The sequence below is a fragment of the Symphalangus syndactylus genome, chromosome 14, assembly GCF_028878055.3.
Source record: "Symphalangus syndactylus isolate Jambi chromosome 14, NHGRI_mSymSyn1-v2.1_pri, whole genome shotgun sequence".
NCBI classification, from domain to species: domain Eukaryota; kingdom Metazoa; phylum Chordata; class Mammalia; order Primates; family Hylobatidae; genus Symphalangus; species Symphalangus syndactylus.
The window spans coordinates 44,281,963-44,300,502 of NC_072436.2; the positions used below are offsets into that span (position 1 = coordinate 44,281,963).

Consider the following 18,540-nt stretch of genomic DNA (forward strand, 5'->3'; position numbering starts at 1 on the left):
AAACTATCAAAAGTATTGAACAACAAGATTTGAAGAGCTTTCAAATAGGTGAACACAGTTACGTGCCAGGAGAGTGTTCCACCCCAACTCCACAAGGACAGAAGCTCTTGTGCCCAGGTCTTTTCTGGACCTTACCCTATATACCTCTTTATCTGTAAAATGTCTTTCTGAGTTTTGTGAGACACTCTGGTAAATAATCAAAACTGAGCAAGGGATTATGGGAATCCTGATATATAGTCAGTCATTCAGAAGTGGTGTGAGTGGCCGGGTACTTGTGACTGGCATGTGAAGCAGAGTCAGACATCTGGGAATGGAGCCCTTCAACCTGTGGAGTTTGATGTGTATTCTGGGTAGTGTCCAGATTGAACACATTGTTCGATATCCAGTTGGTGCCTGGAGGGATGGAGACTTGCTTGTTGGTGTCAGAAGGCACCCCATAGAAGCAATGCCACTTTAACATGAAATCAAGTAGACAGACCTGGAAACTTTGGGGAAAAGATACCTTGTGAGTAGGGCCACCGAGCAATCCTGACAGATACGGATTCTTTCAACAGAATGGGCTCCCCAGCGGTGAGCCATGTGGACACTCACAGCACCATCCGGGAGAAGGGCCCTCCATGATGCAAGAGAAAGCCCACAGCCCGTAACTTGGGATCTGCAATGCAACTGTCTTCTTTCTTAACTTAGATCTTCTCCTTGTCCTCCAGTTTCTAACATATTTTTAAGTGTTTCTACCAGGAATTTTAAACAAGTTTTCTTTACTCTGCCAAAGGTTTCACAGAGGCCTTTTAGACTCAAATAGTACTTTCAGTTGTGTGTGCTGAAAAGTGGTTGATTTTTTATTTATGTATGTATACATATTATTTTATGTATATATTTATTTTCATTTTTCAGAGTTACATATTTTTGTAATTCTGTTTATACGAATTTATTTTATTCTATTGTATTTCACGTTTTTAGAGTATCTGCCCTTGGCCTGGGTATTTGATTCAGTGAAACAGCTCCCCCAACCCCTGCCAACACCAACTGACCACTAATGGGTGGTTCATTCACGTTACAGATTCTTGTGGGGAAAGAACTGTCAGAACTTTCAAACACAATTAAGCAGAATAGTTGAAAAATCTTTTTAACACTATTCACTAGCTTTTGCTTACTTTTACTTACCACTATTTGGCCTGTGACCCAGCAGGAGATCTTTTAAGTCAAAACACTTAGTTAGCTTTCTCTAGGGAAGGTGCTAACCTGAAAGGGGCCAAATATAGCCTGGGAAAGGGCAGCTCAGCTTAGCACCGATTTGCAAAGTAGTGTTGCTTATCTTCAGCACAGAGGAGCCTGCATGATCCAGGCAGAGGGAGTCTGAGACAGAACACAGCACATTAGGGAAACAGGGCAAGGTCAAGTGCACAAAGAAGGGGCATATAGGACACCAGCCCAGGAGGATCTAGCATGGGGAATGGCCCTGTGGGGGCAGAAATTCTCCCTCGGTAAGAAGCTGGCACTTGTCTTTTTACTCTCTGGGCTTTTTGGGGGCTGCAGGTCCTGGATATGGAGACTGTCCATAGCTTAAATCCTGGGTCCCGTAGGGATTCTGCAAGGGCAGGCAGCAGGTACTGGTAGGAAGATGTGATGCAATGTTGAAGGGAAAGGATGGCAGCCTGTGGGAAGGAGAGAGGCAAGGCACCCAATCTGGAGGAGAGTGTTAAAAAGAGAATCACTCTTTCGCCTGAGATTCCAGAGTGTGGGTCTTCACATATCCCCTCACTCTCAGAATCAGGATGGCAAAGTAGCCACTTCCAGGGATACTTGCTGCTGGAAAAGGAAACTGGGATGGCCAGGGGAACCCCAAGTGAACAGTGTCCTCACCTTGAGTTTGCCAGGAAGCTGAGTGAGAGTGTCCTCTTCCAGACAAGTTTGTCCACCCCATGCCCCAGAACATAGCCTATGTGGTATCTTACCAGTTCCAAGGGCTGCTGTGGACACATGCGGCACTGGATTTAGTTCTACATAGGGAGCATTCTACTTAAACTGCACCAGAAACTAGAAGCTACTCATGTCTTTTAACCCAAAGGCCTTTGGGTAAGGATGAAAGTACCACTTGGAATTCCCCATTACGTTTTTACTATCCAGCTTCATGTTCTGTCCTCCCTCACTCACGGATACTACATAAAACCGGGACCCAGCGCTAGCTCCCTGCACGCACTCTGCTTTCTTGTTGCCAAGAGAGCAAAGGAGAACTAAAAGGTGTCACAGAGAGGCCAGCCACTGTGTAAGTTCTAGGATCATTGAGTGGCATGCTTAAGCTAGGAAAATCATCTTTTTTTGCTGCCAGGAGAAATGAGACAGGCTTATTGATACCACTACTCTAAGCTCACCCACAGTCCCCAGGGAGTACATATTTAACGTCACTGTGGAATTTAGGGTAATTGGCGCCAGTCCCCAGGGCCACACACAATGCATTTATGCACCTGTGAAAACTAAGTACCTTGATGACTTAGAAACAACCCACAAGCTAAGGGGCTTTCCTGAGAACTGGTGCTGCCCATCCACCATGACCCATTTTCACCATGATCTTTAGTGTTTCCAGAATGGAGATCTGTAGTCTAATTGCCTGGAAGACCCACGCCCTCACTTTGATTTGGGATGCTGTGGCTAGCATTGTCTGCATTATTTGAGCTTCTACTATTAAAAACACCCTTATTTCACCTACTTATCCAAGTCATTTTCATTCCAGAGTGTGGAGTAGCTACTCCATTATCATGAAAGTCACTGCATAATGAATCCGGCCCCACATTTCTTCCAAGGAGATACACTGGCACTCTAAATCCAAAAACAAAGGTTTTACATGAGTACAGAGTATTACATTGTGTCAGGGTTTCATCACCGCCTCAGTCACTGTGGCGGAGAGCCTGGTGCCCCTAATGAAGATGGAGAGGGAGCTCTGGTTGTTCCAAAATAAATAAATCAAGAAACTGGATGCTGAGATGACACTTTAAAACACATTTTGTGTTTTGTTCTAACAAAGATTTCGGAGCTTTGCATTATCTTGAAGTAACTGTGGATATTACCAGGAGTGTTGATGAAGGACAATACACCATCAAAAGTGATATTTATGAAACTAATGATATTGTAGAATCCCTGTGAAAGTGATATTTGTGAAACTAATGATATTATAGAATCCCTGTGGAAATGTGCTTGAAAAGAGATTATATATATATAATATACTAATAATATATTAGTATAATAATATATATATATATCTCCAGGAACTAATAGAACACTAACTACATAATACATGTTGAATAACTATCCTCTCAAAGTATGAAAGAATATCAAATGTAGAGAAGACATGCTAAAATAAAAATAATTGCCTTGTGTCCTCTCTTAGAATATTTATTTGACTCTTTCTCAAATTAGAGTGGCTAATTTCAGGCCATATTGATTGGATACTGTAGGTTTATTGTTATACACATCTGCCAAAGTCCTTCCCATTCCCTATGCAATACTGCTACCCAATTCTTTCTTAAACATTAATCCTCACCTAATCTATTATAGAGAAAACAGGGACTGTAAATTCACTCAGTTTGTCATATCCTTATCTCCTCACTTCCAAATAGATCTACATGACCTATTCTTACCACCCTCTATCCTATCTTCGAGAGTTTTCTCCACCTGTCAATCATAAATTGCAATACCTGATTATGCTCTGGAAATCGCTTAGTCCATCAGTTATTCATTTTGCTTCCCATGTCTCTACTTTCCATCACCTCTGGTTTTTTTTTCTTTATATTATAAGCTTATTTCGCATCTTTAAAAAAATCACTCATAATGTGCATGTGTTTATTTTAATTGAGATCTGGACTCTTAGTAGGTAAAATTATTCAAAGGATTTGGTATATTGACTGATTCTAATGTTTCAACATCTATTGATTTCTGAAAACATGGAATTTTGGTGCTTCCTCTCAACACTACAGGAATGACTTTTGCAAAGCTCTCCACTGACTTCTATGAGACTTAACAGCATGAACATGTTCAATCATTATTCACAGCCTTTTTGCATATTTGAAGCTGTTAATCTTCCTATCTTTGACCTTTTTTAGATGTTGTGACATCATTTTTTTCTTTTTCCTTTCCTCAAAGTCTCCATCATCTTCCTGAAAATTCGTATTTATCTCTCCATGGTTCCATCATCCACTCTTTTCTGTAGCTCCTTAGTCATCTCTTCTACTCTCTAGCTTTAAATACCACTTATATACTAATGGCTCTTAAAGCTGTGTCTCTACCTCTATTCTATCTCTTGTGCCAAATTTATAGCACAAACTCCATTTGGTATAAAAGCGAGTCTATTCCATCTCACCACTTCTATCCCCAATAACAAAAATTAGTTTGCTCTCTGTGTTGACTAATGATACAACCATCTATCCAGCTCTTCTGTTTGTACACAGCTAGGCAGGCGTCAGTCTCTATCTTTTCAAGATCCTTTATGTTATTCAAATCGTTCTTCATTCTCATTTTCTCTGCCTGGCCAATTCCCCATCTACTCTTGCCTAGACCATAGTAAAACAAGTCTTCTTACCGATCTCCTGTAGTTAACATTTTGCACTGCCATTGGCCACACAACTGCCATAGGATTCTTTCTGAAACTTATATCTGATTACACTGTCTCTTCTGGATGGCTTTTTTTTTTTTTTTTTTTTTTTGACGGAGTCTCGCTCTGTCGCCAGGCTGGAGTGCAGTGGCACCATCTTAGCTCACTGCAACCTCCACCTCCCGGATTCAAACAATTCTCCTGCCTCGGCCTCCTGAGTAGCTGGGTCTGCAGGCACATGCCACCATGCCCAGCTAATTTTTGTATTTTTAGTAGAGACAAGGTTTCACCATGTTGGCCAGGATGGTCTCGATCTCTTGACCTCGTGATCCGCCTGCCTCAGCCTCCCAAAGTCCTGGGAATACAGGCATGAGCCACCGCGCCTGGCCCCTCGATGGCTTTTTAAAAGAGCAGAGGCAAAAGGCAGCACCTGCATGACCCTTCTCTCCACAGAATGTCAATTAATGTGTTTTAAAGAGTTGTTTTGAGTTGGGAAAGGGGAGAATTCCTTTTTCTGTCTTTAAAACATATCTACTTAGTTGGAGATTTGGTTTTAATCACTGATGTTAGAAACTCCTTTCCCCAATTCCTCCTCCCAGGGTGCTAACCAGTCCACCCACTCCCTTCCCCAGTTATAAATATTCCATTAGTCTCATGATTCTGCCTCCTGGGTTATAATCTGAACCTACTACTGGCAGGACAAGGTGGCTTATGCCTGTAATCCCAGCAGTTTGGCAGGTTCAGGTGGGTGGATTGTTTAGGGCCAGGAATTTGAGACCAGTTTGGGCAATATGTTGTCCATTGAGCAAGACTCCATCTCTACAAAAAATTAAAATAAAAAGTTAGTTGTGCATGGTGGCATGCACCTATAGTCCTATCTACTCAAGAGCCTGAAGCAGGAGGACCGCGTGAGCCTAGGAATTGGAGGCTGTAGTGTGCTATGATTATGCCACTGCACTCCAGCCTGGGTGACAGAGTAAAACTTTGTCCCTAAAAGACAAAAAAAATTAATTAAAATTATATGTTTATATATATATATATTATTTGAAATATTTTTATTTTATATATTTATATATTTTATATATATTTTATTTATATATATTTTATATATTTATATTCTCTCTATATATTTTACATGCCTATTCCCTAACTTAGTAGGTACTGATAAATGCAAAAGGAAAGAATGAAATTACTAAAAGTTGTCACTGATATTAAAAACCACTGTATCACTGTATGTATTTAAATCACTAATGTATTTTCTGATAACCTGGAATAAATTCAGCCTCTTTTATGAAAGCAATAAAGTATAAAATCAATTATTGTCTTGGATACTGCCAAACTCCCTGAAGAAGACTAAAGTGTGGAATAGTTAATATGTAAAAGGAGCTAACTACAAAAAAATGGATACTAACAGAGTTTGTATTTATGAGTGGGTGACTAAACAATATAAACAAGTTGTTGAAAATAATTATTTTTGGGTGATTGGGTTATGATGATTTTATTTTATTGTTTTGCTGTTTTCTCTAAATGTTCTGCAAAGCTGTAGTAATTACATATTCTGTAAAAAACATAATAAATGCAAAAGAAGACTTGACTAGAATACTTGAACATGTTTTCTTGATAGCAGTGGTTATCCATGGGTGATGGGGTTGTGAATAATTTATATTCTCATCTTTATAATTATTTTGGTTGTCTATTGTTTATTGTTTATACATGAGCTATTGATAATTAAAATATCTTTTATAATATAATTTTAAATTAAAGACATTAAATGTTATTTTCATATGAAAAGTTAGAAGGGTGCTCTCCAGGATTTCATTGAAAGTTAATTCTGTGCTAGTAGGACTATCCAAATTGCTAACCATTTTCCCCATAGTCTTAGAATTTTCCCTCCAAATCAATCACTGGAAAAAAGCTCAGGAATGAAAGAAAAGGCACTGAAAATGGTGAATGCATGGCTGGCTGGAGAATGTAAGTAGCCATGAGACCGCACTGGGTATATAATAGCTACCTTCTCAGGTGCACCATATTCTTGCTGTGCAATAATGCCTCAAGGCTGACTTCTGGAAACTGGAAACTGCTCAGCTGGCTGTTCTATGACTGACATTCACCCGCCATTGACCCCTTTCTATCTACCTCACAGGAGGCACAGAGAAGTAGCTCATGGTTTTCCCCAGGCTGGGATTTCTTCCTTATCTAAGCAATGCAAGATTGGATGTAGGAGATGAGGCTATATCTCATTGTCACTCCTCCCAAGAAGAAGAGGCAGTGCTTTCTGCCTCATGCCCAGTGACCCAAGAAACAAATCACATCCATTCTGCCCACGGTGCCCTTTTCTCCTTATTGCTTTTGGGCATGGCAGAACACCTTCAGATTCACACATAAATCTTTTCTAGGTCTAAAACACTGAAAAGTGATTCCCCATGGTGGGTTATCTGTGGCATGTTGTCAATCTAGCCAAACTTCTCCATATCACGTAGCATGCAGATGGGCTGTCACCCCAAGAGCTGAATTGTTGAGTGATCAAGGAATGCAAATCAATCTTAGTGTTCAGCTTTAAAACATAACTAGAAAGTCGAGTTGGAAATTGCATCAGTATATGTGAACATTATATATTCATAGCATAATGTTCCTTATGCAACAGCATCAGGAAATGTACTTGCCTATATAGATTCATTTTCTTATAACTGAAGACAAACACATTATGAGCATGAAAACTTTATCTTAAGCATTTTTTATTGATTTTTCCCTCAAAACACAATACCCTGTTACAATAGCACACAGGGAGAATGTTAACCATTTAATGGATATAAAAGCATCATTCTCAGCTTTGATTTATGGACTAAGTTCTGAAGCATTGTACCTCCTTCACAGACTATTGAAAGAAAGAAATTTCACTTACTGTCACCACAGGCTTTAAAGTTTCCTAAGCTGTGTATGTGGCTGATGTGAAACAGTGATAACTCCAACTACCACTAAGGGGATGCATTAGAGACCACCCCCAGACACATTGCTATTTTGAGTCAGTGCTAACTGGGGTGACCAGCTGTCCTGGTTTGCCACTACTTTTGATCTCCTGGAATACAATTCTTTCAGTGCCAAGACTGAATTTTTCCCAGGAAAATAGGGATAAGTAGTCACTCTCATGTTCACCAGTGGGGCACAGTAATGCTCATAGGTATGACACAGGTACCCAGTGCTATTAGCTCCAATGTGCAGAGCTGTGATCGTGGATCGCTTTCTGTTACTTAGTTAATTTTGTCTTTTTCTTTTGTAGGCAATGCTCTTTTCCTCAACTATGATCTCTTGCACTGCCGAGACTAGCAGCTTCACTCACCATTTTCTCTCCTAACCACTTTCACTTCCACTGTCCCTCCTTTCTGCTCTTGCTTTGCTTTTTCCATCTTCTCTTCCCTGTCACTTCTCCACACACTCCTTTTTGTTATTTGCTTGCACTTCTTATTTCCATCCATACCATTTGTCCTGCCTGTCTCATCCTTCCCTGAAGGGAGACTTAATTGTATATGCTCTTTCTGCCAGTGAGATTCCTTCTCTCTTAACTCAGAGAAACTAACATGTATGCACATGCTGGGCTACTTTTGGCTTTCTTGCTATTTTCAGCCATACTCAATGTCCAAAGGATCTTTATTAATTAATTTTCCAAGGGTTTTGCTGCTCTAGTGATTGAGATTCTCCAAATAAGGGCATTCTCCAAATAAGGGCATTCTCCAAATACGAAGGTTTCACAAGTCACTGTAAGGGTTAAACAGAAAAGTGGACTCTTCATTAAGTAAGTTTTGGAAATAAGAAATTAAGCACATAGAAATGGATGTTTTATGGAAAGGTCTCTCAGACCCTAGGGTGTCCATTGTGGGTCACCATCATGAATCTTGAAATTTCCTGATGTGCAGTTATGAAAGGTTGCATAGACCATCCCAGGACACCCCTCACCACACTGTCGCTGAAGCTCAGCGGTATGATGGCATTTTTTCTGGAAGATGGCAGTAAAGTGACTGAGGAAGTAGTGCCTTTTGCTAAATTTCACAAAGTCTTTGAGTCTGTGATGGATGGATTGCAAGCAAGGATTTCCAAATTCCTTTATCCAAGCGATGTCTTATGGGAGCAGTGTTCTTGGTACAACAATTTGGAAAAGGGGTTATTGTACACGTCAAAGCATATGTAAGCATTTCTTTTATTATTTGATCACTGTTACGATCTCATTCTTTAGTGGTTGGTTACGTATTTTATAGAAAAAGTACAGTGCAGGGAGAATGCCACATATCCTTTCGAGTAGCCACAGGCATGAGAAGACACAATTCTCAATTATTTCCTATCAATTATGTGCCCTCAATTTTTCTATTAATTACCATGTAAATTTAGATGACCAAGCAGCTTTAACTGCAGGCAACATGGGCCGTTGGTGTTACATATACTAACCCCTCTTCCAGGCTCTGCGAGCACAAGATCTATATTATTGGCTGTGGAGAGTTCTTCAAAGTACCCCATAGCATTGTGTTTAAAACCCAGTGCTTTAAAGCCCTTAACTCTGTTTAGTCAAGAGATTTCCCTCCTCTGTGTTCTAAGACAGTATTTTTGGTTTTTTTTTTTGAGACAAAATCTTGCTGTGTTGCCCAGGCTGGAGTGCCGTGGTGCGATCTCGGCTCACTGCAAGCACTGCCTCCTGGGTTCAGATGATTCTCCCACCTCATCATCCCTAGTAACTGGGACTACGGATGCCTGCCACCATGCCCAGCTAATTTTTGTATTTTCGGTAGAGACAGGGTTTCACCATGATGGCCAGGCTGGTCTCAAACTCCTGACTTCAGGTGATCTACCCGCCTCAGCCTCCCAAAGTGCTGGGATTACATGCATGAGCCACTGCACCCAGCCTAAGACAGTATTATTTCTAAAGAGAAAAGTTTCTCCTTTCCTTGGGCTTTCCAAACTTGTTTTATTATGGAATAATAAATTAATAGTTTAATGTTTCATACTTCATTATAACATGTGGCATTGTTCATTTTGAAAACACAAGCATGATATATTTTGCTTCCTTTCAAATTTACTTCCTCTGTGCCCAGAATCTATAAAATGTCACCCTTTCTACTATACAGTAGCACTTCAGGACACTTTTTATACTTAAGGAAAAAATATTTGCTCTTTACTGAAACAAAAAAAAATTTTGAAAGAATATTTATTAACCTCATTCTGAAATGACTTCAGAATAGTTCTGCCAGCTATAGAGAGTTGGGTTAGTTTTCATATCCAGATTTCTCTGGTTTCATTGTTTTATGATAAAGTGTTTGGGAAAACTTGGGAAGAAACTATTATATACAATTTGTTTATAAATTTAGTACGAATTTATAACTATTATAAGAGAAGCTTATCTCTTTAGAAATAATACTGTCTTAGAACACAGAGGAGGAAAATCTCTTGGCTAAACAGAGTTAAGGTGTATGGAACAGATGGGTCATCAATATTTCATAAGGTGCTTTTCATATTTGGAGCTCCAAGTGCTTTATAAATATTAGCACAATATTACAATATCTCTCTTGGGCAAGAAAGTGGCAAATGCAATTCAATAATCCATTCACAATTTGGAAAACTGAACCACTTAGCATCTTCTTTTTTGACTCTTTGTTGAGAAAAATTATCTGCAGAGATGAGCATTGGACAGAAAGTTAGGAACAGGTCCATGAGAATCTGATGAAAGATTCAAAAGAAGGAGGATGCACACACTCACAATAGAGTGATACCTCTTCAGGAAGGCCCTAAGTGATGGCCATGGGGAGCTTCCTAAAATGTGGCAACTGAATCTTACCACAAGAGTGTGAGTCAGTAGGTCTAGGATATAGCCCAGTAATGGGTGGCAATGAAGCAAGCTTTGCATGTAATTCTCCATGACCCCAAAACTTGAAAACCACTACCGTAGAGAAAGGGGCCACTGGGCATGGTGCTTATGTTCAGTGATAAATTTGGAGAATGAGCACATGACATGACCTTGCAGCAGAGCCACAGCGAAGGGACTTCCCTGAGCTATCTGAGGCAAGACTGGGGCAAGTTTTTTTGCACAGCCATTACTTTCCCTTCATTTGTGAAGGAGAACAAGGTCAAGAACAAAGAGAGGAGACTGCTGAGGATGCTTCTAAGGCTAGAGATCAGCATAGTTTTCATTTCAACACAGCCCTGGGAAGAAAATGGGCAAACACACCACCACTGTTATGAGTCTGTGGTCCTGTAGGAAGGTCAGCCCCAGTGAAGCGGCTACACTGTCTGGTGTATATAACCTGGGGTTCATTGTCATGCACCGAGAAAGAATTCAGGACATGAACACATGTGAATAGGTTAAGGAGTGGAAAGTTTAATAGACAGAAGAAAGGGGAGAGGAGTGCAGTTCCTTGTGAAAGACAGAGAGATGTCCCAAAAAAGGGAGCCAGTGGACTGCAGCAGATTTTATAGGCAGCTGGAGAAGGTGTTGTCTGATTTACACAGGGCTCACAGATTGGTTCGATCAGTATGACATCTACATAGTGCGTGAGGGAAGCCTGGTTCCCCCACCCTAGCTTTCTTATGCAAATGGACTTTCCAATTGATCAGCACCATTTTGTCTGCTCCTTTACAGTATGCGTGGCTGGCAAAGAAGCAAAGATGGTGCCACCATTTTCAAAATGTCTAGTCCTTACTTCCTGTTGGCATTCACCCATGCAAGCTCCCAGATTGCAGGCTCCACTTTGTTAGAAAATGACTTGGGGCTGCTTTTCATTAAAAAGAAAAGCCTTACCAAGAACTCCCATACCCTTTCTATCTGCCTATGTAATTCCTTCTTAACTACTATACTCAGGGAAGCCTTCTTGAAGATGTGAGTCCTCCTGAGGAATGGGGACTCTTCAGCCTCAGGTGTGTCCCCTGCCAGTTTGTGCTTTTCCCAACGGAAATTATCCAGGATTGAGGCATTACACAGACTGCGTGAATGAGTGAGATGTCCAAATGGGAATCTTCCTGAAGCTCTTACAGCCCGAAAACACGACAAGCATGCCATACTCTCCCACCATCTAAAACATAGGCTGTGTTAGTCTATTTTGAGTTGCTATATTGGAAGACCTGAGACTGAGTAATTTATGAAGATGAAAGGTTTAATTGGCTCCCATTTCTACAGGCTGTACAGGAAGCATGGTGCTGGCATCTGCTTCTGGTGAGGACTCAGGAAGCTTCTACTTATGGTGGAAGGTGAATGGGGAGCCAGCATGCTACATGTGAAATGGGCACGAGAGAGAAGCAAGAGTTCCCAGGATCTTTTAAGCAACCAGATCTCCTGTGAACTGTGAAGTCATTCAAGCCATTTATGAGGGATCTGCCTCATGATTCAAACACTTCCCACCAGACCCCACATCCAACACTGGGGACCACATTTCAGCATGAGATTTGGACAAACATTCAAACCATCACAGGCCTTGTAAAGACATTACCAAAAATGGGATTTGTGACCCTAGGCCTCGCATGTAGTTAAAAGAGTAAATCTGAGGGCCTTTTTTTTTTTTTTTTTTTTTGAGACGGAGTCTCGCTCTGTCGCCCAGGCTGGAGTGCAGTGGCGCAATCTCGGCTCACTGCAAGCTCCACCTCCCGGGTTCATGCCATTCTCCTGCCTCAGCCTCTCCTAGTAGCTGGGACCACAGGCGCCCGCCACCATGCCTGGCTAATTTTTCGTATTTTTAGTAGAGACGGGGTTTCACCATGGTCTCGATCTCCTGACCTCGTGATCCGCCCACCTCGGCCTCCCAAAGTGCTGGGATTACAAGCGTGAGCCACTGCGCCCGGCCGGGAGGCAGGTTTCATTGTGAGACCTTGACCCAGGTTTCTCAAAGTACCTGGAGCACTCCAGCGGGGACATGGGGACAGGGGCCATGGCTGGAGGAGCCTCAGGGGAGTGCTCTATGGCCAGAACTGCTTCACTGATGCAGCACTGCCTGGGGCACTGTTGAGGCCTTTCTCTCCCAGGGTCTGCTCAGGCCATTCAAGGTCTCAGCTGAGAGTGAGAAAGAATCCTGTTATAACCTCCTTATGATATGCATTTAAATGCAAACAGCCTTGTGAGGTATAGAGCTGTGAACCTATAGAAATGAACTTTTAATGACTCAAGAGTGTGGGATTGTCTTGCGGAACCTGCCACTCAGCTCAATAACTGCAGACTTGGCCTGAGCTTACGGCCTCACTGGCTCTTTGTTTCATTATATATAAAATGAGGCCCCTTGGGTTAAGTTTTTGACTCTCAAAGCTTGTTGGCAAACCAGTACTGTGACAATAACCTGATTGTGGGGCTTGGTAATCAAGGACTTAAAAATCTCTCCAGTTGGCTTTGGGTACCTTGAAGGTAAACAGCCCTAAGGCTACTTCCCACACTCAAATTCTATCAATTCTTTTATCAGACCACCTTCCCAATCAACAGATTATGCAGAGCGTGGCCCTGAGGAGGACAGGACACAAGCTGGGAAGGTCTGGTTAGTGGAGGTGAATCTGAGCACAGCCCTCACAAGTTAGGGTAAGTGTGAGGCTGGTGTCAGAGGCAGGTGTGGTTAGAGATGAGCAGGAAAAGTTACCTCTGTCTCCCCAGGACCATGTGTTTGATAGTGTTTAGAAAAAGAAAAATTATGGAAATAAGATGGTACCATAAAGTTTTGAGAAAAAAGAACATACTTTGTCTCAGCTATGCTGTACTTGAAGCACCAGCAAGGTATCCAGAAAAAAAATTCCTTTTTTTTTTTTCTGAGATATTTTCTTGCTCTGTTACACAGGCTGGAGTGCACTGGCATGATATCGGCTCAGTGCAACCTCCACCCGCCTCCCCAGTTCAACTGCTTCTTATGTCTCAGCCGCCTGAGTAGCTGGGATTACAAGCATGCACCACCATGCCCGGCTAATTTTTGTATTATTAGTAGAGACAGGGTTTTGCCATGTTGGCTAGGCTGGTCTCAAACTCCTGACCTCAAGTGATCTGCTCACCTCAGCCTCCCAAAGTGCTGAGATTACAAGCCTGAGCCACCGTGCCTGGCCAAGACATTACTTTTGAAAGGCTTAATCTGCTAGTTAAAGATTGCACATTGAGGCACAAAATATCCTAAATAAGTCTGGGGAGGTGTCTAGGGAGTTGACATGAAGCTTTATCCTGTGCCCACCAGAGACTAATCCAAGTTATAAAGGCTATACTTTCAGTGCAACAAATATTTATTGAGTTCCTACTATATGTGAGAGATAGACCAGCTGTGGGGTAGCCTGGCACTGCCCTCAGTAAGCTGACAATCTGGTGGATGATACAGCTGTGCAGGGTGTAGGAGCATCATTGTACTGTTGCAATGACTATAATCTAAATGCAATGGTGGAGAGAAGGCTGTAACCCAGCCTGCAGTGGGCCAGAGAGTCTTCTGTGCTGTTGTTGCTTTTCTTCCCTTTTTGTCACGGTCTTTGATGTTCATGTCTCTCAAGCTTTTGGCTCTCAAAGTTTGTTGACAAACCAGTTTGGGTGCTAACAAAATGACCAAGAACTTCAGGACCAGCTCACACCACGAGTCTTACAAGAGAAGTTTTGCATTTCCCCTTTTTTATCACAAAGCCCCTAAATTGCCCAAAATTCATGGATTAGAATTACAATTTGGAAACTCCTAGGGCAATTCAGAATCTCTATGAATGTCGTATGTCATTGAACACTGATAGGAATTTTTCAGTTAGTGAGAATTTCCCCTAGGCTGACAGCAAGCTATCTCTAGCATCTGTGAACTGGTAGCCTGTGTTTTTTTCTAATTCCCTTTTCACAGACAGGTTAGCTCTTCAAATCTCTGGGCTTTCCACACAGGTGTCTGCTTTTGATGCTTACCTCACACAAAATCATATCACATCTCCTCACTGGGTCTTGAACTGTAGCCTATAGTCTTGATGTCTGAAACACCAGTGAGTCCCCATAAGGTCAACATTCACTTATATTCTTTTTTTTTTTTTTTTTTTTTGAGATGTAATCTCACTCTGTCACCAAGGCTGGAGTGTAGTGGCACCATCTTGGCTCACTGTGCCCTCTGCCCCCCAGGTTCAAGTGATTCTTCTGCCTCAGCCTCCCATGTAGCTGAGATTACATGTGTTGCAGGAATGAGGAGACTGGAGAGACCAGATGGGTGGAACAGGAGGATTTTATTTAGGTTGCCACCGGCTTAGTGGATTACTATCCAGAGGCTGAGCAACAAACAAAGACAGGGCTTGACTTCTATTCATGCAACTGGAAGAGGGTGGCTTGCCAGTGGCACGAAACTTGTGGGATGTGGAAAGTGAGCTTACAGAAGCAGAACAAAGGCAGTAAATCAAACTGTGACAGGTTCCTAAATCAAGCTTACATATGACTCTTGTTGTGCAGACCAGGTGGCTGTTATCTAGGTTTGCTCAAGATGCCTGCACAGCCTTATCTCATGTCCTTTGCTATGACACCCAGATGGCTGCAATCTAAGCTTGCTCAAGCATGTCTCATTACCTCCATGGTGCTACAGAGACTTACAGACACTAGTTACAGAAAACAGGAATCTATAAACTCATAAAACTTGCAGAGCAGGGTAAAATCACACCGAGTGAGGAGGGATTCAAGGGGGAAGCTGCTCATACCAAAAGAAAGAGGGAAAATTTGTTTTTCCTCTCACATCTCTTGCTTCACAGGCACTTGCCACAACGCCTGGCTGTTTTTTTTTTTGTTTGTTTGTTTGTTTGTTTTTTGTTTTTTTTTTTTTTTACAGTGGTGAAACTGTTTAATAGACAGAAGAAAGGGGAGAGGAGTGCAGTTCCTTGTGAAAGACAGAGAGATGTCCCAAAAAAGGGAGGCAGTGGACTGCAGCAGATTTTATAGGCAGGCTGGATAAGGTGTTGTCTGATTTACATAGGGCTCACAGACAAGACAAGACCCAGGCTGGTCTTGAACTCCGAACCTTCAGTGATCTGCCTGCCTCAGCCTCCCAAAATGCAGGGATTACAGGTGTGAGCCACCCTGCCTAGCCTCATTTATATTCTTTATCAGTTTTAGTTCCTTTTTTGTTTCTAGCAGTTGGAAATTATCTATTTATCCATCTAGGCATTGATATAAACAAAAGTACCATACAGAGCTGTGTTTAAAGTTCAGAGTTGATGATTCTTATGCTTGAAACCTGGCACTGCTATTTACTTCTCTATTTTGGACAATTTATTTTACATTTCTATGCTTAAGTTTGCTCACCACAGAGTTGTTTTTAGATAAACTTTCTTTGTTGTAGAGCAATGTTAGGTTTCCAGGTAAGTCTCAAACATAGTACAGAGAATTCCTTATACCCAACACTGAGTTTCTCCAATTGTTAACATCTCACATTAGCACGTACATTTTCTGTGACACAATCCTATCCTGAATTCCATGTTATATTTAGTCCTCATGTCTTCTTAGGCTCCTCTTGGCTGCAACAGGTTTCTTAGATTCACCTTGTTTTTGGTGAACTTGACAATTTTGAGGAGGGACAGCCTGGCATTTTGTAGAATGTCCGAGTTTGAGTTTTGTTGATGTGCTTCTCATGATTAGGCTGCTGTTATGGGATTTTTCAGAGGAAGACCACAGGGGTAAAGTGCCATTTTTATCACATCACATCAAGGGTACACACCAAAAACATGACTTACCACAGTAGACGTTGACCTTGATCACCTGGCTGAGGCAGCGTTTAAGGTAATGTGGTATCCAAGATAGGATCCTGGGACAGAAAAAGAACATTAGATAAAAACTAAGAGAATCTGAATAAAGAGTAGACTTTAGCTTAGAATAATGTGTTGATATTGGCTCATTCATTATGACAAATATACCATACTAGAGTAAAATGTTAATAGGAAAACTCGAGTGGGTTTGGGGGATTCTCAGTATTATCTTTGCAACTTTCTTGTAACCCAAAGCTGTTTTACATCTTTGAAAGTTACAAATAAATAAATAAATAAAATTATGAAGAAAAGAAAAACTTACTGTGCTTTATCTTTTTAACACTTCCATTTCCCCAAACCCTTGGCAACCACTCATCTATTTTCAGTCTCTATTTTTTGTTTTTTTAAGAATGTCACATGATTGGAATCATGTATTATATAGCCTCTTCACACATATTTATTTCACTTAGCAATGTGAGTTTAAGATGCTTCCATTTTGTCATATGAATTGGTAGCTCACTCCTTTTATTGATAAATAATATTCATTTTATGAATTCTATCCATTCATCTACTGAAGGGCATCTTGGATTCCTGCAGTTTTTTACAATTATAAAATATTTGCATGAAGATGTTTCTGTGGACATAAGTTTAAAAACCATTCAGAAAAATACCTAGGAGTACAATTGCTGGATCATATGCCAGTAGTATGTTTAGCTTTGTATGAAACTGCCAGTCTTCCAAAGTGGCTTTGTCATTTTGCTTCCCCACCACCAATGACGGTAAGTTCCTGTTGCTCCAGGAATTGGTATCGTCAGTTTTTTGGATTTTAGCCATTCTAATAGGAGTTAAGATTGTATTTCATTGTCATTTTCATCACAGGCATTTAATGAGAGCTGAATGTGATTGCCATTTAGTTAATTTTTCCTCCTATTACAGGATTTATGTGCTGCAGTTATTATATTTTATCCAGGATTTCCATGTGTATTAGTGGACTGAGTCCCATCTACATCAACTCAGTTCACCATGTAGATTTCATTTCATTTCATGAAATCTTTTGCTGCTCATTTATCATGAACTTAAGGCAATTTCTCAGAGCCAATCCTTATGTTTCTGCACAAGTTATTATTTCAGAGACAGACATATTCCAAATTAAACATGAGGGATATTTGCTATTGATATGATACCCAGCTGTCTAAAAACTTATCTATAAATGTTTGCTGGGTATTCTAATGGGCACAGTAAATGTTCGTATGTGTGTGTTGCGTGTGTGTGTGTGTATGTATGCCTAATTTATTCTATCTTCTTTCCTCATTTGTCGTGAATTGAGTAATTTAAACTTGACATAAGTACTTAGGCTTCTGAAGATTATTCAGGTGAATTACGCATAAGCAACTTGGAGACAAGAGACATTGCCAAATCTGCCTGCCAACATGTTGATGCAATGAATGTCGCCCTTGTCTTTTCCTAGTTTGTGATGAGTCATCACCTCATCATTACAAAATGACTGAGTTTGCTAAATATGCCATCTTGTCATTGAGGTTTTGATTTAGTTGTAGTTAATGCAATAAATTGCACTACATGTTCATCCCTTACTGAAATTGGCATCATCACAACTATCATATTCTTTTCTATATTTTTACTTCAACAATCATTTTTAAATGCTTTCTGTCAAGCACAATTTTAATCAACAACCTTGGGCCTCTGTTGAGAGAGAGCATGTAGATTTTGCCTGCCTACATTAAAGAAATGGGAAAATTGTGACAACGTAAAGCATTCAAAATAAAACAGCGTGCTCTACAAGTTTTGGGGGTTAATGATTATGAACATTTCTTATCCATAACATGAGATGGGAAAGAAATGGCTCAATAAGATAAGCTGCTGCTGTTAGCCATGCCAAAGCAGTGGTGTGGGAAATTCTTGTTGACTTCTCAAGGGGAAAACAGAGGAAAGCAATCCTCTGGTCTACTGTAGCCAAATAGATGTGGGAAATTTTGTGAGTCTCCAAAGTTAATGGAAAGGCTAAGTTTTTCTGAAGTATCAAGACAGACTTGTAATACAGAGTAAAGGGTAAATCTAGAGTCTTATAAAACTTTATATCCACAGGAATTCATATTTTCTCTCCATTAAATTCAGAGTCATGGGTTCCTTGTGTTTCAAGCAGCACATAGCCGGTATTATCCTTGCAATTTTCTTGTATGGGGAAGAAACAATAGAAGAGGCAGCTTCGATGACAGAATTATGTATTATGGGTAATAAAGCATTTTATTTCAGAAAATAAGATG

At 40.7% G+C, this 18,540-nt stretch overlaps 1 long non-coding RNA gene across 4 annotated transcripts in view; it reads right to left on the reverse strand.

Moving 5' to 3' along the window:
* The window catches only part of LOC134732328 (uncharacterized), a 54,618-nt gene that overhangs the window by 24,317 nt on the left and 11,761 nt on the right, over positions 1-18,540 (reverse strand). For 3 of the 4 annotated variants that reach the window (XR_010115370.1, XR_010115372.1, XR_010115369.1), the window contains one exon: positions 16,247-16,317. This is a non-coding gene — a long non-coding RNA (uncharacterized lncRNA). Of the gene's footprint in view, positions 1-16,035; positions 16,318-18,540 lie in introns of those variants that run through there. The other variant, XR_010115371.1, reaches the window with a different exon arrangement.